Here is a 16148-nt window from a genome sequence, read left to right on the forward strand (position 1 = left end):
TCATGTAGATTTGCTTCTTTTGGACATGGTTGATTTCGATGTCATATTGGGGATGAACTGGTTATCACCTTATCACGCTATCTTGGACTGTCATGCAATGACTGTGACATTAGCCTTGCTGGGCTTGCCTCGTTTAGAGTGGAGAGGGACTCCTAGTCATTCTACCCATAATGTTATCTCTTATATGAAGGCTCGGTGTATGGTCGAGAAGGGGTGTTTGGCCTATGTTCATGATTCTAGTGCTAAGGTTCCCTCTATTAAATATGTGCCTGTTGTTCGTGAGTTTCCTAAGGTATTTCCTTCAAACTTACCGACTGTGCCACCCGATAGGGATATTGAATTTTGCATTTATTTGGATTTGGGCACCTAGCCCATTCTATTCTGCTGTATTGTATGGCCCCGCCTGAGTTGAAAGAGTTAAAGAACAGTTGCAAGACTTGCTTGAAAAAGGCTTCATTACACCTAGTGTCTCGCCTTGGTATGCGTCGGTGTTGTTTGTTAAGAAGAAGGACGGATCGATGAAATATGTATTGATTACTGGCAGTTGAACAAGGTTACAATCAAGAATAAGTATCCATTACTGAGGATTGATGATTTGTTTGTTCAGCTTCAAGGTGCCAAGGTATTTTCGAAGATTGACTTGAGATTTGGCTACTATTAGTTGAGGATTAGGGCATTCAATGTACCTAAGACAGCTTTCCACACTCGATATAGGCATTATGAGTTCTTGGTGATGTCATTCTGGTTGACAAATGGCTCAGCAGCTTTTATGGATTTGATGAACCGAGTGTTCAGGCCTTACTTGGATTCGTTCATGATAGCCTTCATTGATGATATTTTGATCTATTCCCGTAGCCTGGAGGAGCACGAGCAGCATCTTAGAGTGGTTCTTCAGACTTTGAAGGGCAGTCAGTTGTATGCCAAATTTTTGAAGTGCGAGTTCTGGTTGAGTTCCGTTGCATTCCTAAGTCATGTTGTATCAACAGAGGGTATTTAGGTTGATCCGAAGAAGATTGAGGCAGTCAAGAACTGGCCTAGACCAGCATCAACTACAGAGATCCGGAGTTTCTTGGAATTGGCAGGCTATTATCGTCGATTTGTGGAGGGGTTTTCATCTATTGCAGCCCCGATGACCAGGTTGACCCAGAAGGGTGCCCAGTTCAGATGGTCAAATGAGTGTGAGGCGAGCTTTCAAAAGCTCAATACAGCTCTGACTACGGCACCCGTGTTGGTTTTGCCCACAGGTTCAGGGCCTTATACAGTTTATTGTGATGCATCTCTTATTAGACTTGGTGTGGTGTTGATGCAGGATAGCAAGGTCATTGCCTATGCTTCGCGGCAGTTAAAGATTAACAAGAAGAACTATCCGGTTCATGATTCGGAGTTAGCAGCCATTGTTCGTGCGTTAAGATTTGGAGGCATTATCTGTATGGCGTGTCATGTGAGGTTTTCACGGATCACAAGAGTCTGCAGTATTTGTTCAAGTAGAAGGAGCTAAATTTGAGGCAGAGAAGGTGGTTGGAGCTTTTAAAGGACTATGATATCACCATCTTATATCATCCGGGAAAGGTCAAGGTAGTGGTCGATGCTTTGAGTACGAAGTCAGCCAATATAGGCAGTCTTGCTTATATTCCGGTCGGTGAGAGGCCACTTGCTTTGGATGTTCAAGCTTTGGCCAATCAGTTCATGAGGTTGGATGTTTCTGAGCCCAGCCATGTGTTAGCTTGCATAGTCGCTCGTTCTTCTTTATTGGAGCGTATCCGGGATCGGCAGTATGATGATCCTCATTTGTGTGTCCTCAGAGACACAGTGTAGCACGGAGGTGCCAAGCAGGTTACCTTAGGAGATGATAGAGTTTTGAGGTTGCAGAGTCGAGTTTGTGTACCTAATATGGATGGGCTACGAGAGTTGATTTTAGAGGAGGCCCATAGTTCCCAATACTCTATTCATCCGGGCATCGTGAAGAGGTATCAGGATCTGCGGCAGCATTATTGGTGGAGAAGAATGTAGAAGGACATTGTTACATATGTGGCTCGGTGTTTGAACTGTCTGCAAGTTAAGTACGAGCATCAGAAGCCCGGTGGTTTATTACAGAAGATTGAGATTCCTGAGTGGAAGTGGGAGGGTATCACTATGGACTTCGTTGTTGGACTCTCATGGACTTAGAGGAAGTTCGATGCAGTGTGGGTTATTGTTGATAGGCTGACCAAGTCAAAACATTTCGTTCTTGTGGCAGTCTCTTATTCTTCCGAGAGGTTAGCTAAGATCTATATCTGGGAGATTGTTCGCCTTCATGGTGTGCCTATGTCTATTATTTCGGATCGAGGTATGCAATTTACCTCACATTTCTTGAGGGCTATTCAGGGAGTGTTGGGCACACAGGTTAAGTTGAGAACATCGTTTCATTCTCAGACGGACGAGCAGTCCAAGCGGACCATTCAGATTTTGGAGGATATGCTCCGAGCTTGTGTCATTAACTTTGGAGGTTCATGGGATCAATTTTTGCCTTTAGTAGAGTTTTCCTACAACAACAGCTACCAGTCGAGTATCCAGATGGCTCCGTATATGGCTTTGTATAGCAGGCGGTGTCGGTCGCCGGTTGGATGGTTTGAGGCGGGAGAGGCTCGGTTGTTGGGTACGGATCTAATACAGGATGCCTTGGACAAGGTCAGGATCATTCAAGCCTGGCTTCATACGGCTCAGTCCACGCAAAAGAGTTACGCCAACCGTAAGGTTCGAGATTTGGCATTCATGGTCGGTGAACGGGTATTGCTTCGAGTGTCGCCTATGAAGGGCGTGATGAGATTTGGGAAGAAGGGTAAGCTTAGCCCTAGGTTCATTAGCCCGTTTGAGATTCTTGATCAAGTAGGAGAGGTGGCTTACAGAATTGCATTGCCACCGAGCTTATCAGCCATGCATCTAGTGTTTCATGTGTCCATGCTTCGAAAGTATCACGGCGATCCATCCCACGTGTTTGATTTCAGCACTGTCCAGTTGGACAAGGACTTATCTTATGAGGAGGAGCTAGTAGCTATTCTAGATCAGGAGGTTTGTCAGTTGAATCAAAGAGTTTTCCTTCTTTTTGTGTTCAGTGGAGAGGTCAGCTTGCTGAGGCATCGACCTGGGAGTCCGAGTCCAATATGCGGAGCTGTTATCCCCATCTATTCCCTGACTCAGGTTTCTTCTGTCCGTTCGAGGATGAACGGTTGTTTTAGAGGTGGAGAATGTGATGATCATCACTTGTTTTAGAAATAAACTCTGCATTTCGAGGCCTTAAAAACCTCTTTCAGCATCACCTCGATTTGCATGTGCAGTCCGGGCATGTAGCTGGAAAGCCATTATATGAAATTTTGTGAAAATGATGAATTTTAACTTTAAAATGAATTTAAGTTGACTTCGGTCAACATTTTGGGTAAACAGACCTGGACCCGTGATTCAACGGTCCCGGAGGGTCCGTAGGAAAATATGGGAGTTGGGCGTATGCCCAGAATCGAATTCCGAGGTCCCAAGCCTGAGAAATGAATTTTTAAAGAAGATTATTTTCTGGAATATTTAAGAGTTTTTGAGAAAGAAATGTGTTTAAAACTTGATGGTATCAGGCCCATATTTTGGTTCCGGAGCCCAGTAAAGGTCTTATTCTTATTTAAGATGAGTCTGTGAAATTCAGTAAGAAACTGACTTGAAATGACATGAATCGGACCGTATTTGAGAAAATTTAAAAATTTGAAGTTCTTAAGAAATTTCATGATTTTGATGCTAAAATCATAGTTGTTGATGTTATCTTAGTGATTTGAATGCAAGAGCGAGTCCGTCTGATGTTTTTAGGTTGGCGTGCATGTTTGGTTTGGAGCCCCGAGGACTCGGGTAAGTTTTGGATAGGCCACGGGGTGGATTTTTAGACTTGGGAAATATCAGGTTCCAGCTGCTCTATTGCAGGCCTGCAAGTTTGCATTTGCGAAGCCTGGCTCGCAAATGCGAGTTCGCAAATGCGAAGGCTATGTCGCAAATGCGACAATAGCCCAGGCCAGCCTACCTCGCAAATGCGAGAAATTTATCGTAAATGCGATGTTTCCCCTTTTGGCCTGTTGTCGCAAATGCGACATATTGTTCGCAAAAGTGACTTCACAAATGCGAAGGTCGCTTCGCAAATGCAAGCTTAGCAGAAGTCTGGGTTCGCAATTGCGAACCCTGGTCGCAATTGCGACATCTGCGACCTGCAATTTTATAACTTAGCCGAAAATCTTTCATTTTTCACACTCTTTCAAAACCAAAACACTCTTGGGCGATTTTTCAAAGACAACTTCTCTTGAAAATCGATTGTAAGTCATTTCTAACTAGTTTTCTTCAATCTTTAACATCTTTTCACATGATTTCAACTCGAAATCAATGATTTTCATGGGGGAAATTGAGTGTTTTGGGTAGAACCTAGGTTTTTCAAAATTTGGGAATTTGGACCTCGATTTGAGGTCTGATTTGACCCTCAGGTTTTGGCCATGTGGGCCCGGGGGCACTTTTTGACTTTTTGGGTAAAACTTTAGAAAATTTATTTTCATGCATTAGAATTGATTCAATTAGCATTTATTGATGTAATTAAGTAACTTGTGGCTAGATACGAGTGAATTGGTGGTGGAATCAAGGGGTAAAGCGATAGTTGAAACTTGAATTGTATTCATGGCATCGAGGTAAGTGTTTGGTCTAACCTTAGCTTGACGGATTAGGAATCGAGTCCTATTTGCTATGTGGTATTAGTTGAGTACGACGTATAGGCATGGTGACGAGTATCTATACGTTGGTGTCAAGCATGCCTGTGAGTCTTATATTGTGATTATTATGACCTCGTTGTATTATTCATGCCTTGGTGATGATTTCTATTGTTGGACAAAGTTTGTGGAAATAATTGTGACGTTTGAACTTTGAGGAGCGTTGGCTCAAGTTGTATAATGAGATGCGAAAGTATAAGTGGTAATTGAACATTTTAGAGCATTAGCTCAAGTTGTGAAGTGAGTTGTGAAGTAAAAGTGAAAAAAAGAAGATAATCATTAGTTTGCCTCCCTTGACGGGATATTGTTGCTTTTAAATGTTATCTCCCTTGCCGGGATGTTGATGTTCTTTGAATTATTGTTCCCTTGCCAAGATTCTTATTGTAATTTCATTTATCTCCTTTCCCTATTGTTTGTGATTGTTTTTTGGATGAGGAAGAGTGTTAAAGCACGAAGGGTGATGCTGTGTATTATTTTGGTGAGAGAGTGTTAAAGCACGAAGGGTGATGCCGTGTATTATTTTGGTGAGAGAGTGTTAAAGCACGAAGGGGGATGTCGTGTATGATTGTGAGGAAGAGTGTAAAGCATGAAGGATGATGTCGTGCTACACGATGTACAATTCCATGTCGATTATATCGATTATATGGTGAGGACGAGAGTAAAAGCACGAAGGGTGATGACGTGCACATTTTCATTATTTGATTGCTTTGGTGAGGACGAGAGTAAAATCACGAAGGGCGATGTCGTGCATTTACTGATTCCTGATTCCTTATTGATATCTGAGATTTGTTGTTCCTTTTAATTTCCCATTGTCTTTCTATTCTAAGTTGATAGTTCCCTGCAACATGTTTCCCCTCCTATACTTGATTGTATATTACTGTTCTTCTTTTCCACTGTATATAGTTAAATTACACAGGTTTATTTGGTAGTCTGGTCATAGCCTCATTACTAATTCGCCGAGGTTAGGCTAGGTACTTATCAGCACATGGGGTCGGTTGTGATCATACTACACTCTGCACTGTGTGCAGATCCCGGAGTAGCAACTTTTGGACCATAGCTTGGGTAGCTGCCTTCAGTCCACACAGAGATCCAAGGTAGTCCTGTAGGCGTCCGCAGGCCCTGGCATCACCCTTTGTCCCTTTATCATGTTTCATTTACTTATTTTAGAAACAGTGCATCTTTTATCTTTCAGACTTTGTATGTAGTATTCTTATACCATCTGTGAAACCGTAACACCAGTTGAGGGTAGTCGGTGCTCAAATAGTTGTATTGGATACATATTCAGATAGTTTATTGCTTTTCTTCCGCTTATTGTAAATTCTGTTATCTACACGTTATTGCTTCATAATTGTTAAAGAATGTAAAATGATTAAAAAGCTAATTTGTTCAAAAAGTCGGCTTACCTAGCTCATATTAGTAGGCGCCATCACGACTCCCTAGGGCAAAAAATCCGGGTTATGACACTATATCTACTTTTCTTCCTTTATGTCTCGTACGTACAGACATAGGCGAAGCAAGAATTTAAAGTTTATGGGTTCAGTATCTAGCCCTTTTAAGTTATTGGATTCTAAACTAATAATTTGTACATATTAAATGATTTTTTTAAGACAAATTCAAAGTTTGGACCAAAGCTAGTGGTTTTGGCCGAACCTGTAACTTATCTTTGGCTCCGCCCCTGCTTAACAAGAGTTTTCAAATTAAAAGTGATCTTTTTTCTCAAATTTTCTTCAATTTTCAGGTTTGTAATACATAGCTCATGATTACAAAAGCGGGTCTTAGGATTTTCAATACATGGGTGCAGTACTAGGAAAAAAATATATTAAATGGAAATTTGATCTTTATTCCTCTTAGTAAATAATTCAACCTCCAACCAAGTGCAACATTCAATCTTCTTAAATTATGAGTGCCAACAATTAATATTATATCAATTTTAGAAAATATATACATAAAATTTAATTTGCGGATCGGAGAAACCAAAAGTTTACGTGCCCCATAAATCATAAAATCCCTATAAATTCACCCTGCACATGAACGGTACGCAACGGTTAAGAGAAGAGAAAATCTAACCATCTAAGTCCATAAGTTCTAAGATAAAAATATTTTTGAAAATAGTGGTAACGAGTTTAACATACTTGATATAAAGTAAGGAGTAGGGAGTATTTTTTTTTTTAAAAAAAAACACCTTACTTTTGCAGGATTAGGCTGACCCCAATCATAAGTATGTTCTTGTTAGAACTTGTAACAAGGTGAAAAAACAGTCTTTCCTTTATGAGTCAGTCTCTCCCCTCCCTCCGCCCTTCCCCCTTAAAGCATATGTGTTTGAAGCTTGGTTAGGGTTAGACCCAACAAAAAGGTAAAAATGCCCCTACTCAAAAGTTTTATTTTTTATTTCTTAGGGCTTAAACCCAGTATATTTAAAAAATAAAAATATAATATCTTAATAGCTTAAATCTTTGGATGAGATAATCATAATCTTCAACATAGTGTCTACACAAACAAAGGTTCTAGATTCAAATATGAGCGCTCTCAATTATCAAAAACATTCACATACTTGACTAATGAATTAGGCTCACATGTGAAGGATCGAGCATGTTTAAAAATTAAAAGTGTAGCATATCTAATAAATAACTTAATTTTTTACATAAAATGCAGAAACTTCATGGATACTGGGCGAAGTTGTTGATCTGCCTGGTTGGGTTCGGAGATTGGCGACCCATTCGACTTGCGATGAGAGTAGGTGGAGGGGTGTGCTCCATGACAGATGGGAAGTGAAATACCAGGGTATGCGCGTACGCTACTCTTACCTTGGTCTCTGTATAATCGAGATGACATTTTTCCTCTTTCTTTTGTACCGGCTTTGCCGTTGCAGGTATGGGGCGGCTCCTTGGGGCGAGGCTGTGCTCCTTCGAAGAGGGGAAAGAGTCATCGGCCTCCGAGCTGAGGGATGATGGCGATAAATGGGATTTGCACCCGCAGTGAGGTGGAGATTTTAATGGGGCTAAACGGGCTCGTGTCTTCGAGGAGAGGACATTTCCCAAGCTTGTTGTTCCCGAAGTGTTTGGTTCTAAAACGGTGGTTCCTCTGAGTGAATATGCTTCACCCGAGGTTGGTTCTTCTAGGGCCGAAGGGACTAGACCAATAGGAGTGTGCTCGACCTTCGAGGAAGTCCGCCGCCTTCACTTCAGGGTGAGTTTCGGCGCAGTCCTCCTATACTTCGCGTCTTCCTTTCTTTATTGAGTTTTTCTTTTGTAGGCCTTTGATAGGCTCAGGTCTGAGCTGCTCCGTCATAGGGATAGGCTTCGGAAAGCTCTGGATGAGGGTGAGTCCCTTAGGCTCCTCAATGAGGAGAAGGAGGTTGAGTTGATGTACTGGCGGTATGAGGCGTACCTGAGCTCGAATTACTAGAGCTATTTGATGGAGCAGGTAACCTTTCGTAGTATGCGTTTTGCTCTTTTGACTCTTAAGGTTAATCCTTTTACCTATCTTAGCTGCAGAAAAAGACAAAGGCTTTGAAGTACCTTAGGGGCGAAGCCCATATAGTTAGGAATGTCTATGTTGAACTGAGGGCTCAGGTGCAGGCTCAAGCTTTAGAGGAGAGGGGCGTCTTGGCCAAGGTTCCCTCCTTTGAGGCCCAACTCCACTTAGCTCGTAACAATGCTTTGGTTCAAGAAGATATGATTGCAAATCTCGAGTCCGATCTCTCGAAGGTCAGGGATGAGATAATTGAAATTCGGGCTGAAGCAGCATTGTGTCGGACCAAGGCTGATCAGGAGATAGCGATTCATTTGAAGGATGCTGCTTATGCCCAGGCCGAGTTGAAGCGGGCCCTCGATCGTGAGAAGAGGATCGAGGAGTATGTTCGTTTCATATCCCGAAGAGAGGTACTTGAAGAGATCGACGCCAGGGGTTTCATTCTCTCGGAGGAGTTTGCATGTGCGGGGGCGGATGAGCGTGATGCTCGGTCATTTCTTGTCGACGTCACGGAGAGTGAAGCTGGGGCTAGTAGTCCGTAACCTTCTAGAGTAGAGCGTAGATTTTGCCACTTTTCCATTTTGTATTTGACATTCGCAGAGCACATTGGTAGATGGTGAGAGCATCTTTTGCATGTGTAGATAAAAGAAAACTTGAAGCTTTATCTCTTTTGTATCTCTTTCTACATTGCTTTTGACCAGGAGGGCTGGTTTCGGTGTTTAACGGGAGCCCTATGGTTCCGGAGCTCATTAGACAGGCCCAGAGTCTCTTTCATGCTTGGTCAAGTGCGATTTTTGACACGAGTAGGCGTTAGAGCTTTCGTGCTTTGCCCAGTTGTTTTGGGTTTAGTCTCTGAGTCAGGATTTGACTCGAGCTTACCTGACCTTCAATATCCTATGCCTGCACGGGCGGATGATGATGGTTCTTATTCCTTGCCCTTGGGCATTTGTATTTTAACTATTTTGGGCTCAATCTCCGAGTCGCAATTGACCCTCAAGTTTTTTGTGCCTGCATGGGCGGATGAAAAATGGCTTTTATATGCCTCGGGTCTAAGTGACCTTTTAAGTGTGTAGCCCTGGGGTTCGTTTGGCTGGCAACAATGGCACTTACATTGTGCCCTTAAGCATATTATAGTTAACTATTTTGGATCTGGTCTCTAAATCAGGTTCCGAATCGAGCTCATTTTAATCCTCAAGTTTTCAATTTTCAAGCTAGCGATAGTGGCTCTTACGCTGTTTGGTCGTTGCGACCTTTTAGTGTGCGGCCCGGAGGCTTGTTTTGCTGGTGACACTGGCTCTTACGTTTTTGCCCATGGGCATATTGTAGGCTTTGTTTTCCTCTCGTTAAGGTCTTTTAGAAATAATTTTGCCTGACCCGTCGTCGGTTCGGGAAGAACCTCGATTTCAAGTCGTTAGCGGTGATGTTCGAGCACCTCGGAAGGTTTAGCTCGTAGGCTGAGTAGCTCGAAGCCTTGTGATTTGGAGCTGACATGGTCGAAACTCATTTTCCATTTGAGGGAAGCCTGTTTTAACCGGTTCTTTTCGAAGTAGATTCGAAGTAATGGCCTGTGATTTCGTTAGTGAGGGTCGGGCATCCCCGAGTCGCATTAATTTGGCTGGTGCAGCCGTTTTGACTGTAGTCATATGTCTTTGGCCAGAGCTATCTTTGATCCCGAGTGATAGTTTAGGCATCTACACTGAGGGTATGCCCTTTCGAGATTCTTACAAATGTGATGTGTATCCTAATCTTCGGGATTGAGTTTTATGCCTGTAGTAAGGTGTTACAAAATTTTCATGCCTATTGAGGTTTTACAGTTTTTCATCCATGTTGAGGTCTTACAGTTTGTCATGCCTGTTGAGGTCTTACAGTTTGTCATGACTGTTGAGGTCTTACAGTTTTGTTGCTATATAAAATAGATCAAGCTAGACCGAGTCTGCCCGCTCGGGATCTTATAGCCTCGGGTTTTTCAGTGTATGGCAATTGACGACAGTCTCCGAGTCATTGACTTTTCTTAGGCTCGAAAGCCATTATTCGTAAGCTCGGAGTTGTCTTGTTGGGGCCTTATGAGCCTGGAGTTCCGACCATAGGGTCGTGTGGGGGCCAAATTGTTGACGCTAAGTCTCCGAGTATTTTGGGATGCATTCAGTTGAGGGACCCCTACCGTGAGCATGCTGAAATTTCCACCTTTGGAGTACGAGATGTTGAAAGATACTCTTTTATTGCTTGGCGTAAATACATGTCGTTTCGTTGTGAGATTGGCCCATGCGGGCATGGATCCTTGGACCGTTTGTTCCGGTACATGATTCCCTATTGAAACTCAGTCTACGTTCCCTGGCCCTATCGAGCGGACGGCGCCTTCAAAGGAGGGGGAGCCCTTTATCGTTTTATTGCAAGAGAAAGCCTGCAATCTTGTCAGATCCTCCTTGGGGGGGACGTTGCTCTGCTAAGAACATTTCTGGCGAGACTCTCTTCGGGGCGAAAGTCCGGCCGAGTGGAAAGAATGTGACGGGCTCCGTCAAGGCGTTGGGATCTTCAGGTAGAGTTAGCACTTCCGAATGCCCTGGCCGGGTGTCTGCATACAAGTTAGTGAAAAATAATGAAGGAGGGAGGTAGTTTTTCTTTACTGCGGGATGTGCAGGCGATGTTCCAAGGTTTGATATGTTCCTGCAGTTTCGCGGTGAGGACTTTAGTACAACCCTCTGTCGTGTTTAATCGGGCATGGTCGAAGATGTGGTTTGCTTACCCTTTGGCTCTTTCGAGAGCAGAGATATTGGTTCCGGCGATGCATTATATGATGCGTACTTTCCCCTTGATGCGTGTCGTTCCCCCAGATGGTTTCAATCCCGTCCTTCATTAGAGGTTTCATTCTTTGGCAAAAAGGGGAGGGTACCGTTTTCATGCAGCGTGTTTGCGAACGTCTGAATAAGGAGTCTGCGCCTTTCACCTCCTTTGATGATATGGAACTCAGCGTACCGGTCTGGGCCAGTCAAGCTGTAATGAGAGAATGGCCTTTCTTCTTGTCGTAGCGATCGCTATTTGGAATCCGTCAAAGGTTCAAGAGGTGTTGTGTTTTGACCCAGTGGTCCGAACCGCCCTATCATCCTTGGCCCAATAGCATTGATCGAGCTACCTAAACTCATGAGCACATGTTTTATTTAAAATGGATCGTGTGAGGAAGAAGGTTACCAGTGCGTCAGTGTGGGGCCGAGACAAGGTCTCGATGTCTTTTTTGCTGAATGTGAGGGCATCCTTCGGAATATATCCCTGACCTACTTTTCCCTAGTGACGAGCATTTTTACTCTCCCTTTTATAAGTCCTTAGAGGGTGTCGCCTCTCCTCCACTATCGTGGCAATACGTCGCCGCTCATTTGCTTCGCTTTTCCTGGCCGCCTTCCGCACTCGGAGCTGAACTTGAGCCTGATCGCTCAACAGTTCCTGGTTGCCTTCCTCCTGAGCTGGTGGCTATTTTTGGATCTGTGGTCGTCCACATTATACAATTCACACACAAAGTTGTGATTTCCCTGAGAGGGTTTCTGCTGAATTTATCTGAGCCATTTGACGTCCTTGGTTTCGCTTACGGCGAACACGATATTTGGTATAGCGATGTTAAAATTGTACTCTGATGGGCGAGGTGCCCTTGCCGTCCATACGTCCTCTTCGAATCTGGCTTTGTTAACGATTTCTCGAGGATATTATCCTCGGTCCATTCTCCGGTCACTGCGAGATAGATTGCATCTCGGGGCGTTCATCCTATCTGCGGTGTACGGGCGGTACCTCTCTCTGTTTGGCATTGGGTTCTTTGCCAGGAGCCTGTTTGGGTATACTAAGCCCAAGGAGGTTCCCGAGTGGTCCTCCACGACCCTGATTTGCGACTGATGTTGGGTACGGGCATCCGACCAGATCTCGACTGGGTACCTGATCAAGTATTGTTTGAACTACCCTGAAATCGTCGGGCTTGGTTTGTTTAGGCTTTGAGTGAAGGCCTGTATTGCTCAGTCATCCGAGACCGGGGGTAATCCTGTTCGTTCCATCAGGGAATGAGGTGCGAATTACCGTAGCATTTCATTCTCCCTTTGTTCGGCCCTGGACGTGTCGGGCTTTCTTGTCGTTTCTTCGATGCATCGACGTGTGTCTTTATGGAGTAATCTGGTGGTATGGTAAGTGGGTTTATGGGGTTGGGCGCTAGGTTATAACGCCTCATCATGGTCCTTTTTGGGAGTGTTTCTCGACCTTTTTATTGTTGGCTGTTATCAATTTCTCACCTAATTTGATCCTTTTGGTGGGGGAAGCTGTTTTCGGTACTACTGTGCTGGTAGTTTTCGGGTGGCTTTGCAACTGAGCGATAGTCGACTATTGTGCCTACAACATTTCAAAAATATCGTAAAGACTGACTTCCTGTGCTTCACGAGTTGGGGTCTTTTAAGCTTTCTATTGGTTGCAATGTTGTATGCTTCCATCGATGTGTGAGGTTTCGTCGACCTGCTGCGCGTTTTGCAAACCCGCGTCCGTTGGAATCGATATAGGTGCATTATCAGGGTTCCGCGGTGGCACACCAACGGCTGGAATGGCCACACCATTTTTGCCGTGATTTTTGAGGTAGTCATTCTCGACCTTGTTTACTGAGCCAGACATTTTGACCTGCAATCAAGAGATCTTGGACAAGAAAAAGTGTGAAAGATAACTTGCGTTTTTGTAACGAAACCAGCAAGAATATAATCACTATTTTTTTTTCCCCACGGTGGGCGCTAAACTTTTTACCGTGAAAATGGTAACAACAATTAAATTTGTAAATGGGATTCTAAAAATACGTGATATATTTTTATGCTAGTTGTTAGAGTGGTTGATGCTAAGAGTATGAAGTTTAACGAAGAGATACAAGCTGAAATAGGGCAGTAATCAAACCCAGGGGCTTGCCGCCCGAGCCTCGGACTGGTCAATGAAGAGGCCTCGGAGTCGATATCCGGCTCGAGCTTGAGCTATCGGGGGTAGTCGGGAACAGGATAACAATTAAGGTATGATCAATCAAGGCTCTTTATGGCCAATACCAAGCAATAAAATGAAGAACAGGTATGAAAGCGATAAATGCCAAAGTTTCCTCGAGCAAACAAGTTAGAGAGAAAAGAGAGAGAGAGAGAGAGTTATAATTGATGTTATGGAGAATAGTTGGAGCAACATCCGCCTCTTACAAAGTAGTGTGGGTTCCCCTTATATAGGAGGGGAATCCGGTTATGGTACAACATTCATTAATTGTAAAAGCATGGGGATGGGACAGCTAGATGTGATGCCTCGGCACAAGCTCTAGGTAGGCCGACTCTATCATACTTAGCCGTGCGCCATGGGAACTTCCCCTTTTGCTCTAGCATCGACTTTTGTCTTCTTTAAGTCGGGCCTCGATGAGCCCCTAGGGAGGGGACTCGGTCGCAACTCCACATCCTCGGGGGTGTTGAGGTATTCTTCCAAAGTGGCTTGATAGAGAGAAATTAAGTCCTCTGATTTTTTCGCATATAGATAGTCTCCGTGTTTCCTAGAATGAAGCAATGGGAAATGATTCTGACACCTAACTTCATGAGCTTCTCACGGTGACGTCATACCAATGATGCAACCTGTGACGCGAGCTTTTGCAGTAACCGGGATGTCTCGTGGACTTGTGTATTTGACATTATTCAGTGCACTATCGATTCCCGTTCTCCAAGATGAATGTACCGCCGTCTATTCAGTTCTTCAAGAATGCAGTAAATGCGCCCTCCGGTCAATCTTCCAAAGCATCGATGACCGTATTGTTACCCTTATAAATAGGGATGCTTTGGCGTTGTTTTTCTATCCAAGTACCTTCATTGGCTCATTTGCCCATTTCTTCTTATCATCTTCTTCCACCTTTGAACATCATGTTTGGGACTCGTGGCCTCAAGGCCATTTGGCAGAGCTCCTGTAGGCTGTGTTGTGGCCTCTCGTCGGAGCTTCCCTTTGTCGAGCATGACCATGCCATCCTATCGCTGCTGTGGTTGATGTTGTCGTTGGCTCGAGATGATGATAGACGGGGAATTGATTCTCCCCTTTTGTAGACAGTCATTCGGACTATGCACCGCCACTCACTCTCCTACCTAGGCTTGGTGTGGCACTTCATACCTTGGGTTTTTCCTTTTCCAAGCGATAAAGTGGCACTAACAGCAGTTGAGGCTGGGGCCCGACAAATCTTCAACCTTTGGATTTGGCGGTCCATGTCTCTTTTCTCTGCATCCTTTGCATCCCTTCCTTTTCCTCTTCTTCATCTTTTCCCTCGGCGGCGACCTTCCGCAGGATTGAGATGGGAGCCTAGAGGAGATGGCGGTCAAAGGAATCGCCCTCAAGGATGCAAGCTCGAGGGGGCGGCGCTTGAGGATGCTGATACAGAAGATGGACCTTCGAGGATCGACCGGGTTCTTGGGTTTCATCACATGTACATCCTTTCGTTCCTCCATTTTTGTGTAGAGATCCTCTAGGCTTTTGTAATAATATGAGAAGGCCCCTCGAGGGCTGTTGTACATGGATATTTATGAATATAAAGATGCTCCCTTGATTCCTATTCTTGATACTTGCCCTACCATTGTATGTTCTTGTGCACTTTGAGGCTTTTGAATGTTTTGCTTTGTTGTCGACCGCTGATATCTAACCCGGATGCAAGCATTCTTTCCGATCTTCTACCAATTGGCATGGCTCTTTTTCGAGCCCATTATCGTACCTCGGGCCAAGCCTGAATTGGTCCAATAGATTCGTACCATCGGGCCCTTCGAGTTGCATGGAGATAGTATGTTGAGTTTTGGAGTTTTTGAGAGCGGTATCCTGAGCGAAGGTCAGCTTTGGGTACCTGGGTGTCTACTTTAAACTTGATGTAGATAGCCTTTTAAAGGTAGTGGATGGACTTACGTTGAGGGGCTGCCTATATTTAGGCGATGTCTGGAGCCCTCCTTGAGTCTTCATAGGAGGAGCTTCAAGTGCTTACTTTACTTTTTTAGAAAGGAAAACCACGAGATCGGGTACCACCTCGAATTCTATGGTGGCGCTGAAGGTTTTTCGAAGCCTGGCTTCTTTTGGATGGAGTTCCTCGAGTTATGGCATCACCTCGGGGCCGGAGATAATGTAGTTGACTCCTTGAAGCCTAACTTCTTGCCGTCGGAGGTCTCGGGGGTTGGGTACAACCCCGGGATCTATACTGAGGCTGATGGCCTCTAGGGGCTTACTCTGGATAGGAGAATCGTTGTTGTTTCCCACATATATGTGGGTGGCTTTTGCTTCTTTGGAAGATTTCATTATTTTGGACAGTTATCCCTCTGCCTTGTCATCGGGTCCTTCGTTTCTTCCGGCATAAAAAGCGTTGGTGCACGTCCCTGCTTTAGTCTATCAATTCTACCATAGCCATGGCAGCTACTTCAGGGTCGGCCCGGCAGGAAGTGGAGAGTTACACTCCCAGCATTCAGGATCTGCGAGAGTTCACTCTAAAGGCTGTGTCATTGATAAGAGAGGAATATATAGAGATGGTGAGGAGATACTGCGGATGGGCGAGGGGATAACGCTGCAGGTGTTTTCCTCGGATGACAGTATTATAGACTCCGCTGATGGATTCTTGAACGTATACCTATATCCTTTTGCATTAGGCCCCCTTGATAGGGTCATGCTTGATTTCTACTTGAAGTATCGGGTTACTTTGGTGTAGATACATCCATCGTTCTCGCTAGTGGTGCTGATGATGAGGTTCTTTGCGGAGAAGGCTGGGCTTGAATTCACGCTTAGCCACCTCGTCAGGCTGTATCGGCCCTTTCATCATCGAGGCATGTTAACCTTATGGTGTCGTTCGTCCATTCCCTTTGTTGTCAATGATGAGGAAGATGAGGATCAAGAGTGGGTCAGTCGATTCATCTGAGTTCGGACGGCTGACATTAT

The sequence above is a fragment of the Nicotiana tabacum genome, chromosome 11 (assembly GCF_000715075.1).
Source record: "Nicotiana tabacum cultivar K326 chromosome 11, ASM71507v2, whole genome shotgun sequence".
Classification (NCBI taxonomy): Eukaryota; Viridiplantae; Streptophyta; class Magnoliopsida; order Solanales; family Solanaceae; genus Nicotiana; species Nicotiana tabacum.